Here is a 25433-nt window from a genome sequence, read left to right on the forward strand (position 1 = left end):
AGGTTGATGCTGGATGTTCTGTCAGGTTTTATCCTTTAAGACCTCACGAGTAGTTTGATACAATTGAGTGTCTCACTTGGCTGATTCAGAGACCATTGAAGAGTTTTTCACATGTCTGTGCGTCTGGAGTCACTTTTAGGCCAGACCAGGAAAGCACGGGAGATTCACTTCCTGAAACTTCATTGGTGAAGGCGATCGATGTTTACAATCGACATTGGACACGAGATCACTATCACTGACACCAGGTTTTAGATTTCGATATTTTATGAATTATTTTTAACTTCCACCAACTGCCAGAGCATTGGGCTGATCTGGATTCGTAATCCAATGATATGTCCACTACAGCACCATCTCCACATGGGGACCTATCGGAAACCGCACTGACCTGATTATTTCGGTGCTACTTGACAGCTCTATCAAAAAATATTCCCAACAATTTGACTGTCGAGATGGGACTGAGAGTGTGGTTATTGGTCAGATTGTAATTATTCTCCTATTCAGGGGCTGGACATAGTTGAGTAATTTTCCTCATTGAGGAGAAAGTGAGGTCTGCAGATGCTGGAGATCAGAGCTGAAAATGTGTTGCTGGAAAAGCGCAGCAGGTCAGGCAGCATCCAGGGAACAGGAGAATCGACGTTTCGGGCATAAGCCCTTCTTCCTGACCTGCCTGACCTGCTGTGCTTTTCCAGCAGCACATTTTCAGCGCTAATTTTCCTCATTGCCAGGGAGATGTCAGAGTTGGAACTGGAATGAAACATCTTCCCCATGGGCATGGCTTGCTGTGCAGCACAAGTCTTCGGTCCTATTGCAGGAATGCGGTCAGGACACATTGTCTTTGTCGTATCTATAGTGTTCAGCTGTTTCTTCATGACCGTACAGCAAATCGAATTGCTTGAAGACTGGCATCTGTGATTCTGTGGGAATCATGATGAGTGTGAGGTGGATCATCCACTCAACACGTCTGGCTGAGGAGACACCACATCCTTTTTGATAGAGCTGTCAAGTAGCACATCTGTAAACCAGGAGCAGTTACCCTCCCAACATGTAGGGCTGTGTACACTACCCCAGTGCATTGATCTGTAAACCAGGTGCAGTTACCCTCCCAGCATGTAGAGCTGTGTACACCACCCCACGGGATTGCTCCGTAACACTGTGCTAGATCCCTGCCCAGCGTGGGGAAACTTGCAGCCCATGCTGGAAGTGACGGAATGTGCAGCTCCCATCCATTTACAGCTCCATATCTGCATTGTGCCATGACAAGGGGGTGCTGTGGGTGTGAACATCACTGCCAGAGAGAGATGGCGTGGAATCAGTTTAAATATCACCAGATGGGAAGGGTTTTGGGGTATAGACAGAGAGGGGGAGACTGAGAGACATAGTTATGGAAGAATGCGTTCCCAGTTTTCAGAATGCTGAAATGTAGACACTCGATAGCATCCTGTAACATGAGCCAGTCTTCCCAGGAAAGATGGGAAAAAGGGATATTGGTGTAAGGTGAGATAATGGAGAGTTTTGGATGAGCATTTTTTTCTTCAGCTTTGTAAATGAGAGTGGTTTCAACAGAATCTATGACTCATTGGGCTGATTCTAACAGTAATTTGTCTCAGTGCCATTTTCATTGTTTGTGACAGAGGGATCGTCCTCATGAGGCTGAGCTACTTTCCTGGTGCTATCTTATTCAACTCACCTCATTAACTACCCAGCCCACCTCATTGTGTCCCTCTCATTCAATACTAGCCCGATTCTCCCACCCATCATGGCTGGAGGTACACACCATCACCCGGGTACCCCTGGATATTCCGTGATCCCTGACACTGGTGCTATCTTTAAAAGGCCAGTGGGCACATGGTTGAGCTTTCTCAGTTCGGACCTGCCCTACACAGTTTACCCTGAGCATGGGGGATAAGGGGCAATTACACCACGGTTTGTCGACAGGGGCACGGAGGTCCTGGTGGATGGGCTAGTACAGAGGGGGGCCATTCTCTTCCCAGAGGGGACCCGCCACCAGACCCACCAAACATGGTCTGAGCTCACCACCCAGCTCAGTGCAGTGTCTGCAGTCTGAAGAAATGTCCATCAATACAGCACAAGCATCAATAACCATCCCCGCTCTGTCAGGATAAGGCTCACCGTATTCGCCCTGCTCCCTCACACTCACTGTATATCTGTTATAGCATCGACTCCCGAACAAGGCTCATGCTCCACCACTCTCACTGCAGTGCCTTCTGTCTCTCTGTCTCTCTCTCTGTCTCTCTCTCTCTGTCACCCTGTCCACTTTACCCCCCACATCAATTACACTGCATGGATACAATGCTGTCGACTGACTCCCTCTGAAAACCTCACCATTTGCCATTCTCCCACACTAACAGCAGGGCTACCCACTCCCTCCCTTTCTCCCATTCCAGGAGAAACAGCCTGGAATAGGACAGGAATGACCAAGCCGGGTGGTGGAGTTCCCTCACCCCCCTCCCCCCGCCATGTGGGGAGGACCCTGGTATGAGCCGGAGGGGACCAGGACGCCTCGTTTGGAGATTCTGAAACATCCAAGTCCCACTGACCGAGTAAGGAGCAATGTTCAGTGAAGGGCAATTCTCACTTTAAAGCCACTGGCAGCTCCGTTTTCCCCCGGCACAACTTAGAAGCCGCGGCCCTGATGCCATCTCCCTTTTGTGTCGAGCTGGTCCAAATGGAATCCCCACGGTCTCGGTGGGCAGGAGGGTGGGCTCACAACACATCGTCTCCCCCACCTCCCAGGAAGGGAGCACAGAAACTCACTCTTACACCTCCTCCTGTAAACAGCTCAGATACTGAAACTAATCTGTGATAGTTACTGCTCTCCTCACTTGTCCTGAAATCTTCAATAATCTGTGCTCATATACACCCAGGGCCCTCTGCTTCTGCAGCCCCTTTATAACGGCACAACCTGTTTTGAACTGTATTTATCTTTCTTACCAAAGTGCATCACCTCACACTGCTCTGCACTGATCCCGATCTGTCATAAACCTGAACACTGCACCAACGTGTCACTGTCCTGTTAGAGTTCCACACTCTCCTCCATAGACTGTACAATTCTTCCAGGTTTGGTACCATTTACAAACATTGAGATTGTCAGAGCATCACAGTCCCCATGAAACAACTGAAATCCTGCCACACTCACTAGTGTGAGCAAGTGAAATACTGATATATTCCCACGGACAGAGTCGAATAATAACATGCTGTCAATGGAGCAACAAAAATTATTTAAACAGTGGAATTTGGCAGATCTGTCACTCATATTTTAACAGTTTACGAGGTGAATTGAGTATTTCTTTATGTTTCATTTAAGTTACCAGATGAGCTTTACGCCGTGTCCTCACCATCCCCGTGTGTGTATCTGTGTGTATCTGTGTGGGGCAGGTCTGGCAGTCTCTGTGGTGCTTAAAGTGATGCAATGCCACCCTCTGCTGGCCTCCCCACGCCACTGCACAGGCATTGGCAGAGGGTGAAAACCAACATGGATTCATTCAGAGAGGGGGAGGGAGAGGGCAGCTGCTCACAGCACCATCCAAACTGATGTCTAATTCATGTACTGATCTAAATGTCCTTTAAACATTGTAACTGTCCCTGCTTTCACCACTTGCTCTGCAAGTTTAGATTAGATTACTTACAGTGTGGAAACAGGCCCTTCGGCCCAACAAATCCAAACCGACCTGCCGAAGCGCAACCCACCCATACCCCTACATTTACCCCTTTAACCTAACACTACAGGCAATTTAGCATGGCCAATTCATCTGGCCCGCACATCTTTGGACTGCGGGAGGAAACCGGAGCACCCGGAGGGTGCCCACGCAGACACGGGGAGAATGTGCAAACTCCACACAGTCAGTCGCCTGAGTCGGGAATTGAACCCGGGTCTCTGGCGCTGTGAGACAGCAGTGCTAACCACTGTGCCACCGTGCCACCACACAGTAGCCAGCTTCTGTCTAAAATAATTACCTCCCATGACTTTTGTAAATCTTTTTTCCTCGCACCTTAAAATATCCCTCAGCTTTGAATCCCCAACTCTATGGAAAAGACATCAGCCCTTTAGCTTATCTGTACCCCTCATGATTTTGTAAACTTCTGTACCCCTTAATCTCATCCTCTCCAGTGAAAAAAGTCCCAGTCTATCCAGCCTCTCCTTTTTGCTCACTCCCTCCATTCCCAGCAACATCCAGGTTAATCTGTTCTCAATCCTCTCCAGCTTAATGATATCAAGGTCAATAATATCTGGGTGAATAGTCAAGGTATTTTCTAAGGGTAGGGGAGACCAAAACTAGAGGGCATAGGTTTAAGGTGAGAGGGGAAAGATTTAAAAGTGACCTAAGGGGCAGCTTTTTCACCCAGAGGGTGGTGTGCCTATGGAATGAGCAGGCAGGATGACCAAACTGGGCACACCAGAAGCGGTCTCATCAATGTCCTGTACAATCACAACATGACGTCCCAATTCTGATACTCAAGGGTCTGACCTATGAAGACAAGTGTGTTAAACACCTTCTTAACCACACTATCTATCTGAGATGCAAATTTTAAAGAATTAAACCTGACGGCATTGGTCTCTGTACTACAGCACTGCCAAAAGCCTACTTTTAATTGTATAGGTCCTGCTCTTGTTTGATTTACCAAATCCAATACCTCGCATTAATCAAAACTAAACTCCACCAGCCACCCCTCAGCCCAATGAGTGATATTACTGCCACCTCCCCCTCCCCCTTCAATTTAAATTTCCCTGCCCCTCTCCAGGAGCCCTGCACACTCCGGCCTTGATTTTCACAAAGACCGTGAGCTTGGTTTGCCTTGTGTGGATAGGGTGAGGTGGGACAGATTGCAGACACAGTCAGTGGGGTGGAGAGGCTGGACAGTAATCAGCGGCCTGGTTTCTTTTCATGGTTTTAGGAAGAGCGCAGTCGCACGTGAGAGTTGGGTAATACTGATCGGTGCTTTGGGGCCAGAAATTACCCTCTTTCTCCATCTCTGGTGTTCAGTAATGAAAATCTATTTGAGACCCTTCTTTGGGCAGAGTGTGTGTGCTGGATTGATTTCCCTAATATTGTAGACTACAGATAATAGCAATTAAAGATGGTCATAGTTAATTTCGATGGCACAGCATGTGCACTCAACATCCTGCAGTTGACTACAGCATTTGTTTAACAGTACAAAGTGTAGTTCAGTAATGGTAACCTGACTATAATAAATTGTCCGGACTTGTCCGACCTGCCCAGCTCCTTTTCCACCTATCCACTCCACCCTCTCCTCCCTGACCTATCACCTTCATCTCCTTCCCCACTGACCTATTGTACTCTATGCCACTCTCTCCCCACCCCCACCCTCCTCTAGCTTATCTCTCCACGCTTCAGGCTCTCTGCCTTTATTCCTGATGAAGGGCTTTTGCCCGAAACGTCGATTTTGCCTGTCCTCGGATGCTGCCTGAATTGCTGTGCTCTTCCAGCACCACTGATCCAGAATCTGGTTTCCAGCATCTGCAGTCATTGTTTTTACCTTATAATAAATCCACACTGAGCTGAAAGCTGGCACTTCAAATATGATCCAAATGCTGGGTATGATAGTGTAGTGGGTAGTGTCCCTGCCTCTGAGCCAGAACTCTGGATTTGATTCCAATTCCTGAACTTCTTTGGTAGTGTTCCTAGCTCCTGCCTGTTGCAGAGGTAAGTCACAGCATATCATAACAGGCTGATGAGCAAACACACAGGAGAATAATGTCACAGCTTTGCGAATATTGCCGAGTGGTGCTAGTGTCCCTACCTCCGGGCACAAAGGTCTAGGTGTAAATCCCACAGAAGTGTTTCATAATACATCTAAACAAATTGATTAAACTGGTTTTTGAATTGTTACCTAATGGAGAAAGAAGAGGTGTCAGTGTTGAATTTCAGAATTTAGGCACTGGATGACTGAAAGCACAGCCATTCGTGTTAATTGGAGTCACATTTCTCCACAGTAGCAGTTTATAAAATCCGAATGCTCATGGATAGGGTGACTAGTCAGGGTTTTTCCTCAGGGTAGGGGCGTCCAAAACTAGAGGGCATTGGTTGAAAGTGAGAGGGGAAAGGTTTTGATGAGGCCTAAAGGGCACCTTTTCATGCAGAGGGTGGTGTGTGTATGGAATGAGCTGCCAGAGGAAGTGATGGAGGCTGGTACAACTACAGCATGTAAAAGGCATCTGGATGCTGACAGACCTGCCAAGCATTTCCAGCAATTTCTGAATTTGTTGAAAAAAGTGCATTCATTTTAACACAGGTATTCTGAACACATTAAAAATTTTATTTTTTTCATGATGCAGGGACATATAAACATATCTTCAAATCGACAGAGATCATTTTCTACTAAGGGTATGGCTCTGTGTATGACAGCAGCAATGATGCACCGACATGGAGCAGGGAATGCGATGGAGACATTGTTTGGACAATGTACAAGGAGAACTCACATGATGCAGTTTGGGAGAGGGTGACATTATTGTGTGATTCAATTCAGAGAGGAAGAAAATGTAATCGGCCCGAGAAGATACGGCCTATTGCACTCTCTCTCCTTCATTGTTCCTCATCACAGCAATGTGTATGAGCTAAACAAAAAACCTCTACTGTCATCATTACCATTCTTTTTTTTGTAGAATCCCTGCAGTGTGGAAACAGGCGCTTTAGCCCAACAAGTCCATACCAAACTTCCAAAGAGTAACCTTCCCAGGCCCGTTCCCTTACAGTTACCCCTGACTAGTGCTGCCTGAACCTCCAGCACTAGTCTCTTCCAGCACCACTAATCCAGAACCTGACTAGTGCACCTAAACTAGAAATCGCTGAAGACTATGGACTATTTGACCAATCCACCTGAGCTACACAGCTTTGGATTGAGGGAGGAAACTGAAGCACCCATTAGAAACTCACACAGACAAGGCGTACACTCCACACAGATAGACACCCAAGGCTGCGAATTGAACCCAAGTCCCTGGTGCTGTGAGGCAGCAGTGCTAACCACTGAGTCACTGTGCTAACCTTTATGTGATCCCTGACAAGAATTCATTGGAACCTCCTCACTGCCTAATGCAAAGGGAATTCAGCCAAATCCAACTGTTCCAGGACGAAATCCCATTGATTAGATTACATTACATTACATTACAATATGGAAACAGGCCCTTCAGCCCAACAAGTCCACACTGACCCACCGAAGCGCAACCCATCCATACCCCTACATTTACCCCTTAACTAACACGCAGGCCAATTTAGCATGGCCAATTCACCTGACCTGCACATCTTTGGACTGTGGGAGGAAACTGGAGCACCCGGAGGAAACCCACGCAGACACAGGAGAAAGCACAAACTCCACACAGTCAGTCGCCTGAGGTGGGAATTGAACCTGGGTCTCTGGCGCTGTGAGGCAGCAGTGCTAACCACTGTGCCACCATGCCGCCCACTGTGCCACCGTGCACCAGTCTCCTTTTTGCAGACTAGAAAGTACATTTTTCCTCTTGACTGGCGGATGGCTCCCCTTAATGTTCCAGGTACAACATTTAAGCACATCATTATCCATAACACACTGTAGCAACATTTCAACTCTAGAGTTTCACATCGAATTACACATCGCTGATCATTAATGAAAAAAAAGACTCATTGAGCCTAAAAACTGTACAAACTAAACTTACTACAACTAACAAGCTCTCAAAACTTTCCAAAGCTAAACACATAAAAAAACCAAAGAATGAAATAAAATTCAAAACGCCAATGGCACTCGATTGGGGAATTTACTCCCCACTGCCCACTGGGGATGCTTACATATCTCAAAACTTTTTCTTGTGCCCGCTACCAATATGGAATCCAGGGCAATTAACAACAAAAATCAGGCTTGAACTGCCCTTCAATCGGCGCATAGTCATCACAACTACCTTTGTAACTCCCTCCAGCTTGAGCTGCACCCCAGGCACAAGCAAAGAAAGAAAAAAAAGTGTAGTAATACTAATGAAGAAGTTAAAAATGAGTACTCTACCCATTCCCAGCTATAATTTAACACTTGTTAATAGCAGAAAAATCCAACAAAGTTTCTTTAAGCGTTTCAGCGTTTTAAGCGTTTCAGAGAACACCTCTGGGACACCCGGACCAACCAACCCAACCACCCTGTGGCTCAACATTTCAATTCCCCCTCCCACTCCACCAAGGATATGCAGGTCTTTGGACTCCTCCATCGCCAGACCACAACAAAACGACGGTTGGAGGAAGAGCGCCTCATCTTCCGCCTAGGAACCCTCCAACCACAAGGGATGAACTCTGATTTCACCAGTTTCCTCATTTCCCTTCCCCCCACCTTGTCTCAGTCTAATCCATCGAATTCAGCACCGCCTTCCTAACCTGCAATCTTCTTCCCGACCTCTCCGCCCCCACCCCAGTCTGACCTATCACCCTCACCTTGACCTTCCACCTATCACATATCCGACGCCCCTCCCCCAAGTCCCTCCTCCCTATCTTTTATCTTAGCCTGCTGGACAAACTTTCCTCATTCCTGAAGAAGGGCTTATGCCCGAAACGTCGATTCTCCTGTTCCCTGGATGCTGCCTGACCTGCTGCGCTTTTCCAGCAACACATTTTCAGCTCTGATCTCCAGCATCTGCAGACCTCACTTTCTCCTATCTAAATATCCAGCTTACTTTAAAATGTCCACAAAGTTTTCGCTTTCTCTGGAGAGTCAGACTAGTTCGTGGATCCATTGAGAGCGATACGGAGCACCGCTGGGAACCATAAGGAATACTGAATCCTGAGTTCACTTACTCTTCTCTTGATATTATCTAAAGATTTTCTTTCCTGAATCACCGTTGCTGAAAAGTCCTGAAAGAACATAATCCTGGAGCTCTTGTGAATTAAACCCATCGGATCTTTCCCCTGGGTTCTGAAAGCTTCCATCAGTCTTTGTTTGTCCCCATAACTATGTAATCGAACAAGGACGAGATGAAGGTGTTGGTCTGAGTCTGACTTCCGCTCCATAACCCAACGAACTTTTTCACTCTTCACCCGTCCCTCTTCGGTTTTGAAGCGAAGGAATCGCTGCAGCCAGTTCTTGAAAAAACTCACCGGCTGATCACCTTCTGTCCGCTCCAGCAAAGTGATGATGTGAATATTCTTCATCTTACCCCTGTTCTCCAGGTCACCATCTTGTTCAGTTAAGGTGCAGACCTGTTTTTCAAGGGCGAGGATCCTCTCCCGAGAGTAATTGATCACGGTCTGTCGCTGCAGTTTGGCGCTTGGCATCATCTGTTTTGTTTCCAAGGCTGTCAAGTTGCTGCTCATGTTTTGGAGTGGCTGAGAGTGGCTCTAGCCACAGGTGAGCTGTTCTTCAATCGTGGCTTCAATCATTTCACGTAACTTGGTGAACTCAGTCACCAAGGCCTGGTGAGTAACTGGGTCCATGGAACGAGCAGAGTGGGTTGCAGCTACAGCCTCAGGCAGGCTCGATGCTTCTGACAGGTGCACCGCTTGTTGGGACTTACTCGATCCTTTCCCATGTTTTGTCATTGCCCTTTGACAAATCAGGATTCGTAAAGATTCTATTGCTCTTTTAGTGTTGAATTTTAAGTAAATGGCTGGGATGGGGTGGGTTAGAGAACCACTTTGCCCGTGTGTTGCCCAGCAAAGCAGACCTTCTGGATCACCGCCATCTTGTATTCTCCCTTAACATTTTATCGATATTATCATTTCATTTTGCATTATATTCCTGGAGGTTCTGAAGCCGTGTTATTTGATACCACTGTCTACATTTCCCCCCCACACTGCACATTGCTGCCCATTCCTCGATAATCCTTGACTCTGTTGTTATTTATGAATCTTCCATCTGTGCCTCAAATATATTCAATATCTCTGCCTACAATGCTGGGAGGGGAAGAGTGTTCCAAAGACTCACAGCACTTTGAGAAAACAATTATAATCTGAGTGTGGGATTAGTTTTTTGTGTCTCCTTATCTGAGAACGGATATAATTACATTGGAAGCAGTTCAGAGATATTTCATTTCACGTTTTCCTGGGGTGAAGGGCTTATATTATGAAGGCTTTAACAGGAAACTCTTGGAATGAGAATGAAACATACAAGACCTTGATAAGTGTGGATTAGGTATGTACCTGCTGGGAGTTTGTATAGTCCAAATTTGTTGTCATTGTCATAGAACCTCTACAGTGTGGAGGCAGGACATTCCATCCATTAAGTCCACACTGACCCACCAAAAAGCATCCCACCTGGACGTGCCACCCCAATCTTATCCATGTAACCCTGCATTTCCCATAACTAACCCACCTAACCTACACATCCCTGGGCACTATGGGCAATCCACTTTAAACTGCACATCTTTGGACTGTGGCAGGAAACGGGATCACTGGGAGGAAACCCACACAGGCACGGGGAGAATGTTCAAACTCCACATAGAGGGTCGCCCGAGGTTGGAATTGAACTCAGCTCCTTGGTGATGTGAGGCAGCAGTGCTACCCACAGATCCAACATACTCCTCCGTTAGTTCTGTGAGTAACTTGTGGCTGACTAAAGAAATCTGCCTGACTTGTTTTGTGAAAATTTGTTCTGTGCCTATTCATTTCTGGAGAAACTCAGCAGGTCTGTCAGCATCTGCAGAGACAGAGAAACAGCGTTAGCATTTCAAGTCCAGTGTGACACTTCTTAACAACTGAAAAGCATTGGAATCTTGGCTTTTTAATATCCTTGCCAGAGGTGGGAGATGGGTGATAGGGTAAAGAGGGCGTGGCAAAGATAAACCGGCTTTTAGCAGTGGTGAACGAGAAGATGATATAAAATGGGTTTAAATTAAGGTGTGAATGGGGAAAGGGGTTCTCTCGATTGAGTGCAAGATAAAGGAGACACAATCACACAAGGTCATAAGGAGGCCAGGAGGGAGAATGTTGACTATATGGCATTATAAAGATCTGGCCATAGATACATTTTCACTGTCAAGATCATCGCCCCATTTAGACAAAGGATATCAGGGGCTTGGCTTCTTATTGGCACGAGTAAGCGTTTCATGCTGCCTTAGTATTGTAATAGGGAGAAAAAACAAATCACAGTATGAAGTTTGAGCTGAGTATTGTTTATCTGTCATTTTTACTATAGTTTCAAATTTGTAATATTTATCTTTAAATGCTTGTTCTTGAAGTTAGTATTGGATGGAGTGTAGAAGGTTGAGGGATGACATTATAGAAGTTTCTAAAATCATGAGAATTATGGATAGGGTGAATAGCCAAGGTCTTTTCCACAGGATGGGGGAGTTCAGCTGTAGAAGGCATAGGTTTAAGGTGAAAGTGGGAAAACTTGCAAGGGACGCAGGGCAAGTGTTTTTACACAGAGAGTGGTTGGGTATGGAATGAGCTGCCAGAGGAAGAGTGGTAGATGCCAGTACAGCTACAACATTTAAAACTCATTCGGACAAACATATGAATGGGAAACATTTAGAGGCCTATGGACGAAATGAAAGCAGACGGGACTAGTTTAGTTTGGAAAACCTGGCTAACACAGACATTTAGAAAAGCTTCACACAGGTTCAGACTGGTTTTGTGAAAGGGAAATTATACTTTGCCCTATAAAATCATGCAAAGTATTTCTGGAGATGCCTGAGAATGTAACAAGCGGACTTGATAAAGGGGATCTGTTAGACACCAGGCTTTCCAGAGTTTTTCCAGAGTCTTTCCTGAAGAAGGGCTAATGCCCGAAACGTCGATTCTCCTGTTCCCTAGATGCTGCCTGACCTGCTGCGCTTTTCCAGCAACACATTTCCATTTCCAGAGTTTTTCCACAAGGTATTACAAAATAAATGTTCTTACACAAGACAGAAGCTCATAGGATGATGGAGAATGTATTAACATGGGATGATGATTGCTTAACATATAGAAATCGGAGAGTCAGGATTAATGGATCTTCATTATAAAGGTATATCTGCTGGAGGACCACAGCTATCAGTCCGATGGCATCAGGTATTTACACTCTATACTGATAGTCTGAAGGAGGGAGCTGAGTGCAATATACATCCGAGGCTGTGGATGACACTGAGAATCAAAAGGCAGGCTGTTATTTAATGGAGAGGACTTCCAGAAAAAGAACAGTAAAAAGGGATTGGAGTGTTCCTGTGTACGAAACATAAAGTCAGCATGCTGGTGCAGCAAGGTTGGTTCATTAGCCGGCTTCCAGGGATGAAAGGGTTGTGTTATTGAGAATCTCTAAAATGGTGAGGCGATTATTCATTGAGGTTTAAATGAAAGAGGAGTGATACTGCTGAAAAATACAAGACACAGAGAGGGGTTGACGCGGTAGATGTTGAGAAGTTGTTACCATTCCCGGGCGGAGTCTCGAACTCGAGGATATAGACACCGAATATGGAATATCGATTTCAGTCTGAGATGCAAAGTGATGTCTTCTCTCAGAAAGTCTGGAATTCTCTAACCCAGAGAGGTGTGGAGGGATACAAAAAGTCGACAAGAAAGTGGAGTTAGACCTGAATTAGATCAGCCATGTTCATATTAAATGACAGGGCAATCTTGAGGGGGCTGAAGAGCCTACTCTTGTTCCTATATATGAATTTCACATGTTATGCTTTTGCAAAGTAACTGGTTAATTTCCTGGAAGTTGTGTTGTGTAATGCTACATTCGGGTGAGCAGAGGATTTGTTTGAGTTAACGCTGGGTGGGGTATGGGGGCTGTATTCACAGGAAATCTGGGTCTGTAACATGACCCACATCTGGAGCAGACGTTACGAAGAGGGGAAGCCTGGAAACAGGGATTGGGGGTGAGTGTCACTTCCTGACCCAGCCTGGATTTTCCAAGTACATTTCCAAAACTGCACCTAATCATCAGAGTGGCCTTGATCTGCCCCTGTGTAGCAGGTCCAAAGGGCTGAATGGAACATCAGAACAGGGCTGCGGGACACGAGTGTGCCATTCGGTCCCTTGACACTACTTCACCAGTAAATAAAGTCATTGTGGTCCCAGCTGCACTTTTCTCTCCATGCACCATTATCCCTGATTCACCTGTCTATGGAAAAATCAGACAAAGCCAGCCTCGATATAATATAAAGATTCAGCCATCCCAAACTTCTGGGAAAGAGAATTCCCACTTTAATGAATTCCCACTTTGTGAATTTCTTCTCACTCCAGTTGTGACTGAGGATGGAGGGTGTCACTCTTTCCTTTCCTTGTCCCACTCTTCCACTGCTCACAACAAATATTAAGTGTAACCAGGTTTTTTTTGTGATGCTGGTAATAAAAATACCAAAATTCTTGAGAAACTGGGAGCTTTGTAGAGGGTAACTGGACCTGCAAGTTTAACACTGCATTCATTCCAGAAGATGCTGCAACATCTTCAGCAATTTCTGTTTTTGGACAATTTCCAAAGACGTATGTCAAAGATGCTCAAACATCCTGTCCAACATGGAGCGCCATACACTGGGAACGGAACAATAACGCATGGTGCACAAGTTCCTTGACTCTGAAACTACCTAGGTCTGGCATCACTGACACGACAGAGCTCTTAATCATGGTCAGGGAGAAAAACAGAGGGAAACACATTCACTTCAAATACAGAAGTTGACATTGTGGAAGAGAAATGATTTAGATCATTCCTTTAAATGGATTGAATTAAAGTAACAAATTAGAGGTGTGACACCAGGGAGAGGCCCTCAGCAGAATGAGAATATGAAAATGCAAGTGTTACCGCATCAGAAACAGGTTAGGTACAGAATACAGGGCTGATGGGTGAATGGGTCTCGGTGTGAACTGGGGGACAGTCAGACGAATTGAATTGTAAATATTGCAAATCAAACTGGATTATCATTTGATGCTGTAGACCACAGCAGCAGCAGAAACAGAATTGTATTCAACGACAATCTGTAACATTTTCCCGACGATAATTCATCAGTCTACCATTACCATCAAGCCGATCCATGATTCAGTGATGAGTGTGGGTGAATATGCCAGGGTCGGAATCACGTGGACTTAAACCAATTGACAACCCATTAAAGCTACCACACTTAACTGGTTAAATTCCGACCAGCAGAACTAACGTCTGATGGAGAGGGGAAATGATCCCAAGACTAACAGATCAGATCTAAGCTTTGTTGATCTGCCAAATCCAAACATAAATGTCGATGGACTATTAAACAATTTACTGGAGGAGAGGAATCTACAAATATCCTCATCCTAAATATTGGAATAGCTCTGTACGTCTGAAAAAAATCAAGGATGTGGTTGATAAACACAGTCCTAAATGCTGGGAGGGTAACTGCTCCTGGTTTACAGATCAATGCACTGGGGTGGTGTACACAGTCCTACATGCTGGGAGAGTAACTGCTGCCTCATAGTGCCAGAGACCCGGGTTCAATTCCCGCCTCAGGCGACTGACTGTGTGGAGTTTGCACGTTCTCCCCGTGTCTGCGTGGGTTTCCTCCGGGTGCTCCGGTTTCCTCCCACAGTCCAAAAATGTGCAGGTTAGGTGAATTGGCCATGCTAAATTGCCCGTAGTGTTAGGTACAGGGGTAAATGTAGGGGAATGGGTCTGGGTGGGTGTGCTTCGGCGGGTCAGTGTGGACTTGTTGGGCCGAAGGGCCTGTTTCCACACTGTAAGTAATCTAATCTAATCTAAATCTAGTTTACAGATCAATACAATGGGGTGGTGTACACAGCCCTACATGTTGGGAGGATAACTGCTCCTGGTTTATAGATTCCAAGCACTGGGGTGGTGGAGACAGTCCGACATGATGGGAGGGTAACGGCTCCTGGTTTAGAGATCAATGCACTGAGATGGTAAACACCGTCCTGCACGCTGGGAGGGTATCTGCTCCTGGTTTACAGATCAATGCACTGGGGTGGTGTACACAGTCATACATGTTCGGGGGGGGGTAACTGCTCCTGGTTTAGAGATCAATGCACTGGGCAGGTATACTCAGTCCTCCATGCTGGGAGGGTAACTGCTCCTGGTTTACAGATCAACATAGTGGGGTGGTGCACACAGTCCTACATGCTGGGAGGGTAACTGCTCCTGGTTTACAGATCAATACAGTTGGGTGGTGTACACAGCCCTACGTGCTGGAACGGTAACTGCTCCTGGTTAACAGATCAATGCACTGAGATGGTATACACAGTCCTACATGCTGGGAGCGTAACTGCTCCTAGTTTACAGATCAATGCACTGGGGTGGGGTACACAGTCCTACATGCTGGGAGGGCAACTGCTCCTGGTTTACGATCAGTGCCCTGGGGTGGGGTACACAGTCCTCTCTGCTGGGAGGGTAACTGCTCCTGGTTTACAGATCAGTGCCCTGGGGTGGGGTACACAGCTCTACATGCTGGGAGGGTAACTTCTCCTGGTTTTACAGTTTCCATGCACTGGCGTGGGGTACACAGTCCTCCACGCTGGGAGGGTAACTGCTCCTGGTTTACAGATCAATACAGTTGGGTGGTGTACACAGCCCTACGTGCTGGAACGGTAACTGCTCCTGGTTAACAGATCAATGCACTGGGATGATATACACAGTCCTATATGCTGGTAGCGTAACTGCGCCTAGATGATAGACCAATGCGCTGGGGTGGGGTACACAGCCCTACATGTTGGGAGGGAAACTGCACTGGGTTTACAGATCAATGCAGTGGGGTGGTGTACACAGCCCTACATGCTGGGAGGGTAACTACTCCTGGGTTACAGATCAATGCACTGGGGTGGGGTACACAGTCCTACATGCTGGGAGGGTAACTACTCCTGGGTTACAGATTAATGCAGTGGGGTGGGGTACACAGCCCTACATGCTGGGAGAGTAGATTAGATTAGATTACTGACAGTGTGGAAACAGGCCCTTCGGCCCAACAAGTCCACACTGACCCGCCGAAGCACACCCACCCAGACCCATTCCCCTACATTTACCCCTGTACCTAACACTACGGGCAATTTAGCATGGCCACTTCACCTAATCTGCACATTTTTGGACTGTGGGAGGAAACCGGAGCACCCGGAGGAAACCCACGCAGACACGGGGAGAACGTGCAAACTCCACACAGTCAGTCGCTTGAGGCGGGAATTGAACCCGGGTCTCTGGCGCTGTGAGGCAGCAGTGCTAACCACTGTGCCACCGTGCCACCCACCACTGCTCCTGGGGTGGTGTACACAGCCTGGGGTGGTGTACACAGCCCTACATGCTGGGAGGGTAACTGCTCCTGGTTTACAGAGCAATGCACTGGGGTGCTGTACAGAGTCCTACATGCTGGGAGGTAACTGCTCCTGGTTTACAGATCAATGCACTGGGGTGGGATACACAGTCCTACATGCTGGGTGGGTAACTGCTCTTGGGTTACAGATTAATTCATGGGTGATCACTGCACAGGTCTCTGTGCTGGTCAGACTAACTCGTTGAGGTTCCTAGATAATGCTTTGGTGTCGTCTGTGCAGCTCCCCATGCTGGATTGATATTTCTTTCAGGTTCACACTTTCGTGCACTGCTATGTTCTGCACAGCTCCCCGTCCTGGACAGATACCTAGTCTGGGTTTATAAATCAATGCATTGCTTTGGTCTACACAGCTCCCTGTATTCCTGTGTAGCAGCTTTGAAATGCCGAATGTTCCCTTCCATTTCCTGTGTAACAGGTATGAGAGGTTTAAAGATCTGCTCCAATCATAGAAGATAGAACATAGAAGAATACAGCGCAGTACAGGCCCTTCGGCCCTCGATGTTGCGCCGATCCAAGCCCACCTAACCTACACTAGCCCACTATCCTCCATATGCCTATCCAATGCCCCCTTAAATGCCCATAATGAGGGAGAGTCCACCACTGCTACTGGCAGGGCATTCCATGAACTCACGACTCGCTGAGTAAAGAATCTACCCCTAACATCTGTCCTATACCTACCCCCCCTTAATTTAAAGCTATGCCCCCTTGTAATAGCTGACTCCATACGTGGAAAAAGATTCTCACTGTCGACCCTATCTAAACCCCTAATCATCTTGCACACCTCTATCAAGTCACCCCTAAACCTTCTTTTCTCCAATGAAAACAACCCCAAGTGCCTCAGCCTTTCCTCATACGATCTTCCTACCATACCAGGCAACATCCTGGTAAACCTCCTCTGCATCCGTTCCAGTGCCTCCACATCCTTCCTATAGTATGGCGACCAAAACTGCACACAATACTCCAGATGTGGCCGCACCAGAGTCCTATACAACTGCAACATGACCTCAGTACTCCGGAACTCAATTCCTCTACCAATAAAAGTCAGTACGCCATATCCCTTCTTCACCGCACTATTTACCTGGGTGACAACTTTCAAAGATCTGTGTACATGGACACCAAGATCCCTCTGCTCATCCACATGACCAAGTATCCAACCATGAGCCCAGTACCCCATCTTTTTGTTACTCTTACCAAAGTGAATCACCTGACACTTAGCTACATTTGCCACCTTTCTGCCCAGTTCTGCAGCTTATCTATATCCCGCTGTAACCTGCCACATCCTTCCTCACTGTCTACAACTCCTCCGACTTTCGTATCATCCGCAAACTTGCTCACCCAACCTTCTAACCCCTCCTCCAGGACTGAGACTCACCGGCCTATAGTTACTAGGGTTATCCCTACTCCCCTCCTTGAACAAGGGAACCACATTTGCTAGCCTCCAATCTTCTGGCACTACTCCTGTAGACAACGAGGACATAAAAATCAAGGCCAATGGCTCTGCAATCTCCTCCCTTGCTTCCCAGAGAATCCTAGGATAAATGCCATCAGGCCCAGGGGACTTATCTATTTTCACCCTTTCCAGAATTTCCAACACCTCTTCTCTACATACCTCAAAGCCATCCATTCTACTTAATTATGACTCCGTATTCACATCGACAACAATGTCCTGTTCCTGAATGAATACTGACGAAAAGTATTCATTCAGCGTCTCCCCAATCTCTTCAGCCTCCACACGCAACTTCCCACTACTATCCTTGACTGGACCTATTCCTACCCTAGTCATTCTTTTATTCCTGACATACCTATAGAAAGCCTTAGGGTTTTCCCTAATCCTACCAACTAAGGACCTTTCATGTCCCCTCCTTGCTGCTCTTAGCTCTCTCTTCAGGTCCTTCCTGGCTACCTTATAACTCTCAATCGCCCCAATTGAACCTTCACGTCTCATCTTTACATAGGACACCCTCTTCCATTTAACAAGGGATTCCAATTCCTTATTAAACCACGGCTCCCTCACACGACCCTTCCCTCCCTGCCTGACAGGTACATACTTATCAAGGACACTCAATAGTTGCTCCTTGAACAAGCTCCACATATCAATTACGCCCTTGCCTTGAAGCTTACTTTTCCAAGCCACACATCCTAAGTCGTGCCTCACCGCATCATAATTTCCCTGCCCCCAGCTATAACTCTTGCCCTGTAGTGCACACTTATCCCTCTCCATCACTAGAGTAAAAGTCACTGAATTGTGGTCACTGTCCCCAAAGTGCTCACCTACCTCTAATTCTAACACCTGGCCTGGTTCGTTACCCAGAACCAAATCCAGTATGGCCTCACCTCTTGTTGGCCTATCTACATATTGTGTCAGGAAACCCTCCTGCACACATTGGACAAACACTGACCCATCTAACGAACTTGAGCTCTAGCTTTCCCAATCAATATCAGGAAAGTTAAAGTCCCCCATAACAACCACCCTATTACTTTCACTCTTCTCTTGAATCATCCTCGCAATCCTTTCTTCTACGTTTCTAGGACTATTAGGAGGCCTGTAAAAAACTCCTAACAGGGTGACCTCACCTTTCCTATTCCTAACCTCAGCCCAAACTACCTCAGATGGCGAGTCTTCATCCATTGTCCTTTCCACAGCTGTAATACTATCTTTGACAAGCAATGCCACACCTCCCCCTCTTTTACCCCCACCTCTGACCCTACTAAAACATTTAAACCCTGGGACCTGCAACAGCCAATCCTGTCCCTGTTCTACCCATGTCTCCGTAATAGCCACAACATCGAAATCCCAGGTACCAACCCACGCTGCAAGTTCACCTACCTTATTTCGTATACTTCTTGCATTGAAGTATACACACTTCAAGCCACTTTCCTGTTTACAGGCACCCTCCTTTGAAATTGATGCCATGTTCCTAACCTCCCTACACTCCAGGTCCTGCACCCTAAAGCTACAGTTTGGGTTCCCATGCCCCTGCAGAGTTAGTTTAAACCCCCCCCAAGAGCACTAGCAAACCTCCCACTAAGGATACTGGTGCCCCTCAGGTTCAGGTGCAGACCATCCTGTTTATAGAGGTCCCACCTTCCCCAGAAAGAACCCCAGTTATCCAAATACCGGAATCCCTCCCTCCTGCACCATCCCTGTAGCCACGCATTTAACTGTTCTCTCTCCCTATTCCTCGACTCTCTATCACGTGGCACAGGTAACAAACCAGAGACAACAACTCTGTTCGTTCTAACTTTGAGCTTCCAACCTAGCTCCCTGAAAGCCTGCCTAACATCCTCATCCGTCTTCCTACCTTTGTCGTTGGTGCCAATGTGGACTACGACTTCGGGTTGCTCCCCCTCCCCCTTAAGCACCCGGAAAACACGATCAGAGACATCACGTACCCTTGCACCTGGGAGGCAACATACCAAATGTGAGTCTCTCTCGTTCCCACAAAACCGCCTATCTGTGCCCCGAACTATCGAGTCCCCAATTACTATTGCTGTGCTCTTCTTCACCCTTCCCTTCTGAGTAACGGGGACAGGCTCCGTGCCAGAGCCCTGAGCCCCGTTACTTACCCCTGGTAAGTCGTCCCCCCACAAGTATCCAAAACGGTATACTTGTTCTTGAGGGGAACGGCCGCAGGTGGTCCCTGCACTGGCTGCTTCCTCCCAGTCCCCCTCACTGTCACCCATCTGTCTGCAATCTTTGGAGTTACTACTTCCCTAAAGCTCCGATCTATGACCCCCTCTGCCTCCCGAATGATCCTAAGTTCATCCAACTCCAGCTCCAGTTCCCTAACACGGTCTTGGAGGAGCTGGAGATGGGTGCACTTCCTGCAAGTGTAATCAGCAGGGACAACCATGGCATCCCTCACCTCAAACATGTTGCAAGAGGAACATTGCACTGCCTTCACTGCCATCCCTCTGAAAGTAACCTTTTTATAAAAAAAAAACTGGGTCTAAAGAATACAACAAGCAAAATGCAGCACTTACCTACTTACCACAACGGGTCTTATTATTTAGGTTAGAGGAGGAGGGCGGGTGGGAGACACTACCTCTGTAGTGCCTGGGGTTCTTCTCCTGCGCGCTTTTATAGGGAAAAAACCTACCCAGATAAGCTTACGCTCTACCTGCTTCCAGGTCCCGGCTGCCCCTCTAGTCTTCGTCACTTCCCCCTGCTGCTCCCGCTCTTTCTGTGAAGAGAAAAAAAAACACCGCTGCCCGCTACCGGTAAGTAATTTTAAAACAAAATGTCTTACCTTAGCTGCTGCTCGCACTCAAAGTCTGAGTAACAGCCTCCAATGGCTGACTGGCCTCATTCTGTTCCTATTTAAAACTCTTGATGGGCGGAATAGCCTGCTTCAGTATCGGTGCAGTTGTGAATGGTGCTGAATATTTTGAAACCATCAGTGAACAACCCACTTCTGACTTTATGATGGAGGGAAGGCCATTGATGCTGCAGCTGCTGCTAGCCCACAGTGCCTCATGGATGCCCAGTTTCCATGTGCTCGGCCCTTTAGAAGTATGTCCTACTTCACAGGAGGGAGAGCCACATCACACAGTGAGCAGTACGCCTAATATGATTTATCTCTCCATCCCGGAGGCTCTCAGCCTCTTTCGTGATGAAGGTCTGCTGCCCGAAACGGTGCTTTTCCTGCTCCTTGGATGCTGCCTGACCTGCTGTGCTTTTCCAGCAACAGACTAATCTTGATATGTCTATTATGAGGCTGAGACTTTCCCTCCACCAGGATTATGTGTTGGCTGCTCCTACAGGTACTGTCAGGGACAGATCCATCTGGGACAAGGAGTTTGATGAGAAAGTTTCTCCCAGTCTGGCTGTTGTGTATTGAAGCCTGGGTCCCTGCTGAGTCAGTGGAGGGCCTGTGGGGGCACTCTTGGTGATGGACATTGAAGTCCCACACCCAGAGGATGCTCTGTGTCCTTTTGACCCTCAGTGCTTCCTCTGATTTGTTTCCAACATCAAGGGGAACTGAGTTATCACCGAGAGGAGGGGTGGTGGAGGCAGGAGATAACCATCCTTAGGCGATTTCCTTGACCATGATTTCCTGGGTTCTGGAATCAATGTTGGGGATTTGCAGGGTAACTCCTTCCCTGACTGTATCCCAGGGAGTCTCCACCGCTGGTGGGTCTGTCCTGCCGGTGGGACAGGATATACCCAGGGATGGTGATGGGGCTTCATGAAACATTATGGGCGGCACGGTGGCACAGTGGTTAGCACTGCTGCCTCACAGCGCCAGAGACTCAGGTTCAATTTGAGCCTCAGGTGACTGACTGTGTGGAGTTTGCACATTCTCTCTGTGTCTGCGTGGCTTTCCTCCGGGTGCTCCGGTTTCATCCCACCGTCCAAAAATGTGCAGGTCAGGTGAATTGACCATGGGAAATTGCCTGTAGTGTTAGGTGAAGGGGTAAATGTAGGGGAATGGGTCTGGGTGGGTTGTGCTTCAGCAGGTCGGTGTGGACTTGTTGGGCTGAAGGGCCTATTTCCACACTGTAAGTAATCTAATCTAATCTAAATTACCCATCAGGCTTGATCCTGTGAGTATGATGGTGTCAGACTATTTCCTGACTGGGAGTGTGGTGCTGAAAAAGCACAGCAGGTCAGGCAGCATCTGAGGAGCAGGAGAATGAACGTTTCAGGCATAAACCCTTCATCAGGAATGAGGCTTGTGGGCCGGGGGACTAAGAGATAAATGGGAGGGGGCTAGGGGTGGGACTGGGGCTGGGGGTAGCGAGCTGGGAATGTAATCGGGAGACGGAGGTGGGGGAGAGGTGATAGGTCAGAAAGGAGGGTCGGGTGGATGGGGGGAAAGGTCATGAACAGGCCAAGGAGTTCCCCAGAACATTCTGACCCGACATTCTATAACTGCCATTCCCCAGAATGTTCTGTCCCTGACATTCTATAACTGACACTCCCCGGGAAGTTCTGTCCCTGACATCCTATAACTGACACTCCCCGGGAAGTTCTGTCCCTGACATTCTATAACTGACACTCCCCGGGAAGTTCTGTCCCTGACATCCTATAACTGACACTCCCCGGGAAGTTCTGTCCCTGACATCCTATAACTGACACTCCCCGGGAAGTTCTGTCCCTGACATCCTATAACTGACACTCCCCGGGAAGTTCTGTCCCTGACATTCTATAACTGACACTCCCCGGGAAGTTCTGTCCCTGACATTCTATAACTGACACTCCCCGGGAAGTTCTGTCCCTGACATCCTATAACTGACAATCCCCGGGAAGTTCTGTCCCTGACATCCTATAACTGACACTCCCCGGGAAGTTCTGTCCCTGACATTCTATAACTGACACTCCCCGGGAAGTTCTGTCCCTGACATTCTATAACTGACACTCCCCGGGAAGTTCTGTCCCTGACATCCTATAACTGACAATCCCCGGGAAGTTCTGTCCCTGACATTCTATAAGTGACACTCCCCGGGAAGTTCTGTCCCTGACATCCTATAACTGACACTCCCCGGGAAGTTCTGTCCCTGACATCCTATAACTGACAATTCCCGGGAAGTTCTGTCCCTGACATTCTATAACTGACACTCCCCGGGAAGTTCTGTCCCTGACATCCTATAACTGACACTCCCCGGGAAGTTCTGTCCCTGACATCCTATAACTGACACTCCCCGGGAAGTTCTGTCCCTGACATCCTATAACTGACACACCCCGGGAAGTTCTGTCCCTGACATCCTATAACTGACACTCCCCGGGAAGTTCTGTCCCTGACATTCTATAACTGACACTCCCCGGGAAGTTCTGTCCCTGACATCCTATAACTGACACTCCCCGGGAAGTTCTGTCCCTGACATTCTATAACTGACACTCCCCGGGAAGTTCTGTCCCTGACATTCTATAACTGACACTCCCCGGGAAGTTCTGTCCCTGACATCCTATAACTGACACTCCCCGGGATGTTCTGTCCCTGACATCCTATAACTGACACTCCCCGGGAAGTTCTGTCCCTGACATTCTATAACTGACACTCCCCGGGACGTTCTGTCCCTGACATTCTATAACTGACACTCCCCAGGACGTTCTGTCCCTGACATTCTATAACTGACATTCCCCGGAACGTTCTGTCCCTGACATTGCGTGTGAACAGCCGGACGTCAGTGAATTGAACAAACGATAAGATCCCGAGGGAAGAGATCCTGTTCCAGGGAGAAGGAGACACTGTTCCAGAGGCCCCTCAGGCAGTTAAAGGGGTGAATAAGTTTTCCCTGCATTTACATTTCTTCACGACACAGGATCGACCACAATTTAGACCAAAATACAGGAATTCCCAAACTCTGTCTCCAAGAAACTGGGAGAAAATCCTTCAGGACAGCAATGTTTCCATCATTCGTATTAGGAACTGGGAAGGAGTGACCTGTGTCTGCTCTCGAGTGATCGAGTGTGTGGGAATGTTCTAGAAACCATCTGTCCTTAAGGATGTGACTCTGTGTGTTTGGGGAGGGAGGGTTTCTTGTGGTTTATGTCACATTTTTGTCAGTAATTCCAACCTTCCTGTTTGTTATTCCAGCTCCAATTATTTTAATAAATCCCTGAAAACAGGGACACATTTGAACATCTCACTGGGTCCCCAACCAAACGGGTCCCTTTGCCTTCAGGCTGATGGATAATGGGTTTGTTTTCCTTCCTCACAGTTAACGTAGTGACCATCTACGTCCTGCTTTATAAAGGTTGTGGATTGTCTCCGTGTGTCAGACGTTACCTGGGGGCCATGGCAGCAGCAGATCTCCTGGTCATTATCCTCGACCTGATCCTGAGACACATTCCCATTGTTTATCGGGCAAAGTTTTATTTCCTGAAGGACTCCGTCCCCATGTGTAATATCCACGCCGTCCTGCTTTATGCAGCCACTGACTGCTCTGTCTGGTTCACCGTCAGTTTCACCTTTGATCGGTTTGTGTCCATTTGTTGCCAAAAGCTGAAAAGTAAATATTGCAGTGAGAAAACGGCGGCTGTGGTTCTGGGAGCAATGACTGTGCTGAGCTGTTTAAAGAACATTTCCTGGTATTTTATGCTCACGGCTCGGTATTACCTGGTGAACGATCCCTGGTTTTGTGATGTAACAGACGCTGATCTATTCTCCAGTGTCTGGGTCACAATCGAGTCCCTCCACCACATACTAACCCCGGGGCTCCCTTTTATCCTGATTCTGCTGCTCAATGTTCTCACCGTCAGACACATTTTAGTGACCAGCAGAGCCCGCAGGAGACTCCGCACTCACACCAATGGGGACGCTCAGTCTGACACAGAAATGAGAAACGGAAAAAAAATCCATCATTTTACTGTTTGTGATCTCGGCCAATTTCATCCTGTTATGGTCAACGTTAATGCTGTATTCTATATGGAAGCGGATGTGGTGGATTGAGTATCGGTCTGTGTATCTCCATCGCTTTGTGCAGGAATTGGGCTTCATGCTGCAGCTCCTCAGTTGCTGCACAAACACCGCGATTTATGCCGTGACCCAGACTAAGTTCAGGCAGCAGCTGAAGAATGTGCTGAAATTTCCCTTCACCCAAATCCATCCATCCATCAAATTCCCTCATTAATCAATCCATCCGGGATTTTCTCATTTCAGTTCAGTGTTTCAGTGATGGAGCAGCCTGTCGCTACAGGAAAAGACTGAGGGTAGCACTGGTTTGTCCATCCCTATCCCACAGGGGGGTTACGGGGACATATTTCAATGTTTCTCACAACTCAGGGGCCAGTGAGAAAAGGCGCCATCTCACTGACTGTGTCAATCACTTCCATTTGTAAACAATAAAATGTTCATTAAAGCTTGCCGAGCAGCAGAGTGAACGATGTTGTTGTGTGTCTTTGTGTTGGAGAGGGACAGACTCAGCCCCAAGTTCTGGTCCTCAGGGAAGGGGAGGGCACCGCGCCCTGAGCTCAGGAGCCGGGTTTAACTCACTCTGTTCCCCGACTGCAGCCTGGCCTCCTCATTTCCTCTCCCCCACTCGTTCTCCTCATTTCTCTCCCTCTCTCGTTCTGCACACTCTCTCTTTCTCACCACCTCTCCCTTCTACTCTCCCTCATCCCCCCCTCTCTCACACACACACACACCTCTCTTCGCTCGGTTTCTCCACCTCGGTTTCTCCACCTGCATCCACTCTTCCCTGTCCCCCTCCCCCTCTCTCTCTCATGCCGTCTCTGCCTCCCTCCCACAATTCCGTCTCTACCCCATTTTCCCTC

The 25433-nt window shown here is 47.6% G+C and overlaps 1 long non-coding RNA gene across 1 annotated transcript in view; it reads left to right on the top strand.

Moving 5' to 3' along the window:
• The window catches only part of LOC148141962 (uncharacterized), a 153207-nt gene extending 128167 nt beyond the window's left edge, over positions 1-25040 (top strand). The window contains exons 2-3 of the long non-coding RNA XR_015752258.1: positions 20345-20434; positions 23879-25040. This is a non-coding gene — a long non-coding RNA (uncharacterized LOC148141962). The remainder of the gene's footprint in view (positions 1-20344; positions 20435-23878) is intronic.
• Positions 25041-25433: the final 393 nt, after the last annotated feature.

The sequence above is a fragment of the Chiloscyllium plagiosum genome, unplaced genomic scaffold (genome assembly GCF_037043375.1).
Source record: "Chiloscyllium plagiosum isolate Xiang-an unplaced genomic scaffold, Cpla_swu_hap1 HiC_scaffold_31, whole genome shotgun sequence".
NCBI lineage: Eukaryota > Metazoa > Chordata > Chondrichthyes > Orectolobiformes > Hemiscylliidae > Chiloscyllium > Chiloscyllium plagiosum.